Genomic DNA, 6,658 nt, shown 5'->3' with positions numbered 1-6,658 from the left:
TCCCAAAGTGCTGGGATTACAGGCTTGAGCCACCGCGCCCGGCCGAACTAAGCTTTATTTTATGTCAAATCATACCTTCCATTAATATATGATATGCTATTATACATCAATTACCCTCATTTGAAAAATGGTAATATTTTGTTATTCTTTAAACAAATTTTTTATCAAAATTAGAACTGACACTGAATACATGACTTTTAGTTTTCAGTGAGTTAAATCATTACATTCATAATGTTGCTTTCGGTACCTTCATACACTTATGTATTGAGCACCTGAAAGCATTTCACAGTTGGCTTGTTACACGGGACAGGTTAACACCATGTGAGTCTAAAGTAAGAAAAGATCATAAACAGACACTTCTCAAAAGAAGAAATACAAGCAGCCAACAAACACATGAAAAAATGTTCATCGTCACTAATGCTCAGAGAAATGCAAATCAAAACCACCACGAGGTATCATCTCACACCACACAGAATGGCTATCATAAAAAGTCAAATAGTAATGGATGCTGGCAAGGCTGCAGAGAAGAGGGAATGCTTACACAATGCTGGGAGAAGGTAAGTTAGTTCAGCCACTGTGGAAAGCAGTTTGGAGATTTATCAAATAACTAAAAACAGAGCGACTATTCAAGCCAGAAATCCCATTACTGGGTATATATCCAAAAGAAAATAAATCATTTTACCAAAAAGACAAGACTCTCCATGTTCATCACAGAATGATTTACAATAGCAAAGATATAGAATCAGCCTAGGTGCCCATCAATGGTGGATTGAATAAGCAAATGTGGTACCTATACATCATGGAATACTACACAGCCTTGAAAAGCACGAAATCATGTTCTTTACAGCAACATGGATGCGGGTGGAGGCCGTAATCCTAAAATAATGAATGCAGGACAGAACACCAGATACCACATGTTCTCACTTGTAAGTGGGAGATAAACATGGAGCACACAGGGACATAAAGCGGAGAACAGCAGACACTGCGGACTTCTAGAGGAGGGAGGAAAGGAGTAGGGGATGGGCTTAAAAACTACTTCTTGGGGACTGTACTCACTGCCGGGGTGACAGGATCATTTGTACCCTAAACCTTAGCATCACGTAATATACCCATGTAACAAACCTACACAGCCCCCTGTACCTACAATAAAAGTTGAAGTTACTTTTTTTTTTTTTTTTAAGGCAAGCATTATTGTTCGTTAAAAGAATCTCTTTCTGTGTTTTGGGGCTAGGCTCTTTGTTGCCAGGTTTGATCATGAGGTAAGATGCTATATCACTGATTTCCTAGGGGGTCTAGAATGAACTCGTTTTATTACCGTATTTCTGGAATATACAACATTAAACCTAATTTAACCCACTGTATGTAGAAGGGCTTTTAGCCTACTATTTATTATAAATATTCATGAAAATATATATATAATGGTCTGAAAATTCTCATCATAAAATTCTATATTAGCCTTAAAGATGGAAAACACTATCATTCAGATCCAAAATCATTAGTTGTTTCTCTTTTATTATGTTTTGTTTTATTTTATTTTATGCACCGTACAATGCCTCTTTTGGGCAATGTATTTCCACAAGATATATGTTCCATACTGCACTAGTAGACTATGCTACTTAATATTGTTTTGTGACATTTATTAGAAGGAAAATAATACATGTAAACTAAACATCTTCAGCCTCTGTGCTAACAGTAGCCATACACTCAAGAAGATCTTTCCAACCAAGTAGTTGTTCCTTGTTCATCTCTCTAAAGGCATTAATTACTTGTATTCACAATGATTTACCTATCGTTTTATTGTAGTCAGAGAAAAAAATTTTCAGATGTAAGAAATATGATGTCATTTCTGTTTTGGAAAATTATTACACTGGTGATGTCATAAAAGCTGAAAATGAAATTTCCTAATTCTACACTTAACACATTTCATGGATTTTCCTTAGAAGTAAGGTGTCATTAAAGATTCAGAAATAATTTCAATTATTCATTGCTTTTGAGTTGTGAAATAATCCCAAATTGATAAATAATTTTTTAAAAAATAAAGGATTCAAGTTTCTAACTCTATCCAAAATGGAGTAACTCACTGCAAACTATGGATACCACAAAGTGCAACTAAAAACCACAAACAAAATACAAATACTGATCTATCGAAAATAACAGCAAGCAGACCACAGTGCATTTCTTGTTTTGTTTTGTTTTTTTCTGTTTTGTTTTGTGTTTTTCTTTTATCTCCAGCTTTGATCCAAGCATAGGCTGGCTAAGGCAGGTCACTGAACAATACAAATGGACCACAAAATCTTAAGAAGAGACTGTCCTTATCAACAGAGAACTGGAACAATGGGCTTCTCTGAGCTTCCAGAGAATGGGAGAAATTATTTTTCCTCTCTCTCTCCCTCTCTGTCTCTCTCTCCAGGCCTGCCATGAGGGCTGCCTCAGTTACAGAGTTGCACTACATACAAATCGTAAGAGAAAACTCCCCCATTAAAGAGAAGAGCCATAAAAGGAAGCTCCAGTTGTACAAAGATTGAGGAGGATAAAAATCCTTTTTTTTCTATTTTTTTTCTCTCCTTGCTTCACCCTGCAGGTAGGACCAGTCAACAGCACTGTGTGCCAAGGGCAGTGGCTAAAACTCTGAAAGTATTTCTAAACAACAGAGCAAAGGCTTTGAAAGCAAAACTGATATTGAAAAAGGAAAAAAATGAATGTCAGAGATCCCCAGAGAAAAAGAACCAATAGGAAAATACATATAAATGTAAAGGTTCAAATAATGAAAAAGAAATAATAAAACGATAAGTCTAAACATATTTCAATAATTAAATTAAGAGATCTAAAGACACTAAAAGACAGAAATTGCTGGGTTGACTTTAAAAAAAAAAAACAAGATCCTGTATTCTGCCTTAAGAAAATTTAACTATAACGGCATAGGTATATTAAAAGTAAATGAAAGGACAAATATCCACAATGCAAAAGAAAACTAGAGTATCTCTATTAATATTAAAACAAATCAAGTTTAGAACAAAAAAATTACGAGGGATAAAACACAGACACACACACACACACGCACGCACACACAGGTGAACATATCCAAGATGAACCAGGTACCAATGATGGAAGCACTGAAGCTGCAATAACTTTACTTACAATGGGAGATCTAGTATTGCAGTCAGAAATCAGTACTGAACGGGGTGATGTAGGAGTATGTATACTTCCTCATGTTCATTCAAAGAATAAAAGCCATATTTCTTTTAGCCTACATAATATAAATCACAAAATTGTTCATGAATGTCAGGAGCTCTCTTCACCTGTCATTACTACATCTCCCTCATCATTTGAAGAAAACAAGATTGTATTGGAGGAACAAAGTTCCAGAGAAGAAATTAGTTTAATGGAGAAAGTAAAGAAGAATGCTACACCAACCAGGAATACAACTTCTAAAGTGACCAGTAATTTGAGAATAAGAAGTAGATTTGCCAAGCCTAAACCAAATCTTGAGAAGATTTTAGGGACCAAGAGGTTGGATGATTATCAGGAAGTTTCCAGTTTCTGTGTAACTAAAGGGGAAGAACTGGAAACTCAAAGAGAAACAGAGAAAAACGCTTCCAAAGCAACAGACCTGGAAGATAAAAACCTCAGACCAGTTACAACAGCAGAGAATAAAGAACAGAGCAAATCGGCATGCGTACATGGTATCCAAGGGACCGGGATTTCTCAAGAAGTAAACCTAACTGAGAGAAACGAAAATCGAGAAGAGACCTCTCGAGAGGCTCACGTGTTGTCACTTGCTCCAACTGCTTCCTCTGAGACACGGCCCTGCACACTTGGTTTGGAGAGGGGTCTTGGTGAAAATTCTTTTGAAAAGCCCCAGATAAAGGACTCTAAAGGAGACAATGTGCTTACACTTCCTGTGCCAGGGTAAACACCAGTAAGTATTCCAGAAGTCCAACAAGAAAATATAATCAGTCCTCAAGACCTAACAGTGAATCCAGTTGCTAATGTACCTCAAGATGGAGAAGATGAACAAGCATTTATTTTAACTCCGGTGGAAATCCCAACCAATCTCCTTTTTCCATTAAACTAATGGAGAGTAGAAGAAATAACCGAAGCCACCGCACAGTTAATGCCAAACCCTTCACTGCCAGCTCCCGTATTGGTCAAATCCGTGAATACTGAAGAAAGGGGTGGCATGAGTATTTGTTTCCCAGCAACTTCAGTTGGTCAAGATGACATGGGTTTATCTATTTTTGAAAGAGGTGATTCTAAAAAGCTTCCTGATAATTTGGATCTTGTATCTAGGAAGAGATTTCATTGCAGGCTTGATGAAAATGACCACGTTCCTCCTGCCAAAAACTGTTCACTCACTTTAAGAGATGATTGTCAAGCATAGACCTCTGAGGTGCACTCAAAGGAATTAACAAATGTTTTTGGGGAAACAGGGCAGTCTCGCAAGGGACAAGATATTTTTCCTACCTCAGGAAGCACACTGACAACTCCAGAACCTCAAAAACAGCAAGTTGAACCAACTTTTCGGAGTACAGGATCTAGATCTCCTGATACACGCATAGACAAGAATGTGCCTCAGTTACCTCAGAATGAAATGATTGTGTCTGATAAGGAAGAAAGAAGTGACGCTGCTCCTAAGTCTGAGCAAATGGACAGCAGAACATCATCTTCGAAAGCCCCACTATCCAGACCTGGCAGAAGACCCCTGGGATGTTTTATCTTTCATGTGTTCAAAGAATAGTTTGGAATCTGATGGACCTACTTAGGTCTATAGTAAGAAATGCCTAAAGCCTCTTATACCTGCATTAAGACAGAATCTGAAAAGATCCAATCCATCCAATGAAAGCCAGAAAAAGAAGCAAGAGTCCTCTGATCCGCTTGCATCTCCAAGTGTTATTAATACTCAATCTGAGAATATTAGCAGCTCATCAACTCAGGTTTTTTGTGATCAGCCCTTACTGAAAGAAGGACACAAAAGTGGCAAAAAGCAGGCCCCTGAAGGGAAGCCAACCACGGTCTCTGAATATTTCTTCAATGATGTCTTCATTGAAGTGGATGAAACAGAATAAAACAATCTTTTATCTTTTTCTTTTTTAAATTAAGTCTAGGATTTCCAGAGTCAATTACATCAACAAAACAGTATTTAGAGCAAAACATGGATGTCTGTTTTTCTTTAGGTTGATTTTGAATATTTAATGAGCTTGATTTGAAGCTTTTGTAATCAGTGGGAAACATTCCTGAGGTGCCTTTCATTCTGATGGATTTAGCATTTTGCAAATATCGAGCAATTAAGACTGCTTTTTCAGACAGAAATAACAACTCCTGTTTACAATTTGACTCTTCCTGTGCTAAGCACACATGGACATTTGGGAATGTTGTGGATATATGTCTCTGTATGAACTGCATTGCAGACAGATTTGGGGGTTGATTGTATCATATTTAACGTTTAGAAACTTCTTTTGTGAAGATTTTTTTATTTTTATTTTTAGAGGAAGATGAAGGATGAAGCCTTTTCAGTTGCTTCTAAGTACAGTCACTTTTCATAAGATGTTTAAGTCAATGACAGACCACATATATGACAGCGGTCCCATACAATTAAAATGGAGATAAAAAATTCCTATCATCTAGTGACATTATAGCCATCATAACATAGTGCGTTGCTCTTTTATCTTTAGACCTGTTTAGATACACGGATACTTACTATTGTGTTACAACTGCCTACAGTATTCAACACAGTAACACACTATAGAGGTTTGTAGCCAAGGAGTGATAGGCTATACCACATAGCCTCGGTCTGTAGGGTGTGCAGCAGTCTGTACATCTCAGTGTTTGTAAGTACACTCAGCATTGTTCCACACAAGATCACCTAACAAGGCATTCCTTAGAACATACAGTTAAGAGCTTATTTATTTTTACATTTTTTATTTAAAAGGATATTCAGTTTTAGCTATTTTCACCCCTCAAATTATAAAGAAGGCATTAACAATTTTATGTTTGTCTCCTTTTTCTCTTTAATTTTAAATATATTTAAAATGGTATTTAAAAATATTTAAAATGATATAACTAAAAATGTTTGGCTTTTAGTTATAAAAGGATATGTTTGGAATATCTTTTTTCCTTCAGTTTAGTGTATTGACTTTGTACTGTGAATTTTTCTGTTTTTCTTATTTCTGGGATATTCTCAGGATTTTCATGAGGGCAGGGGAAACTCAACTTTATGAGACAAATTTTCATACAAAACGCAATCTCCTTTGTACACACACAGATATATATTAGTCTTTAAAAAGCCAATTTCTTCATAGATTTTTTACCATTAAATTCTCAAAAAACACTTAGATCTTTAAGCATGGAACACAATCGTGATGTTAAAAATAGAAAATAAGACTTACCGCATGTTCTCACTCATAGGTGGGAATTGAACAATGAGAACATTTGGACACAGGGTGGGCACCATCACACAGTGTGGCCTGACATGGGGTGGGGGTAGGGGGTAGGGATAGCATTAGAAGAAATACCTTATGTACATGACGAGTTAATGGGTGCAGCACACCAACATGGCACATGTATACATATGTAACAAACCTGCCCGTTGTGCACATGCACCCTAGAATTTAAAGTATAATAATAAAATAAATAAAAATAAAGTTAGTGATTATCATCA

General features: G+C 36.4%; 1 pseudogene; it reads left to right on the top strand.

Moving 5' to 3' along the window:
• Window positions 1-4,114: 4,114 nt before the first annotated feature.
• Window positions 4,115-5,066, top strand: LOC105516675 (annotated as a pseudogene).
• The last annotated feature ends 1,592 nt before the right edge of the window (window positions 5,067-6,658 follow it).

Source organism: Colobus angolensis, unplaced genomic scaffold, assembly GCF_000951035.1.
Source record: "Colobus angolensis palliatus isolate OR3802 unplaced genomic scaffold, Cang.pa_1.0 Scaffold287, whole genome shotgun sequence".
NCBI lineage: Eukaryota > Metazoa > Chordata > Mammalia > Primates > Cercopithecidae > Colobus > Colobus angolensis.
This window is presented reverse-complemented; position numbering and strand designations above follow the sequence as displayed.